Source organism: Asparagus officinalis, chromosome 6, assembly GCF_001876935.1.
Source record: "Asparagus officinalis chromosome 6, Aspof.V1, whole genome shotgun sequence".
Taxonomy (NCBI): Eukaryota; Viridiplantae; Streptophyta; class Magnoliopsida; order Asparagales; family Asparagaceae; genus Asparagus; species Asparagus officinalis.
Genome location: NC_033799.1, coordinates 77090282 through 77091068, shown reverse-complemented (window position 1 = coordinate 77091068; position 787 = coordinate 77090282).

Here is a 787-nt window from a genome sequence, read left to right as displayed (position 1 = left end):
ATATATATGTATAAGTATACTCTCTCTTATATATGTATAATATATATGTATATATATATATTTATACTCTTATATAAATATAATTATATATGTACATATAAGTTTATGTTTATATATATGTATAGATATATAAATATATATTTATACTCTTTTATGCATTTATACTATTATATAAATATACTTATATATGTATATGTATATATAAGTTTATGTTTATATATGTGTATATATATTTATACTCTTATATAAATATACTTATATATTTTTTTATGTATATGTTTATGTATAATACAATTTTTTATGTAATTTCTATAAGTACTTACAATTTGTTTATGTATAATATCTGAATGACATGAATAATTTGGACTATTTAGTCTAGTGGTAAACTTTAGGAGTTTGGAGAGGATGTTAGTGGTTTAAATCCTAGCTACAACATATATATTTAAAAGTCTTTGATAGGGCCTTGGGGTTCTTGGACTCTTTGAATTCTATAGTTATTTTTAATTTTGTTTATTCTATAAATTCAACAGCCCCTTTGATATCTGCAATTATTTTTAATTTTATTTATTTCTATAAATTCTATAATTATTTTATATTATTTTAATTTTTATAATTGTAAATTACATAATTACAAATGATTAATAATATAATTTTTTTATCAAAATTGTGTTTATTTTTGTTTTTTTAATTTTTAAAAAGCTTAAAAAAGTAAAAAATTTAAAAACCGAGCCGGGCCGGTGCCCGGCCCGCTCAGACCCAGGCCCGGGCCTGACCCGGGGCAACCGGG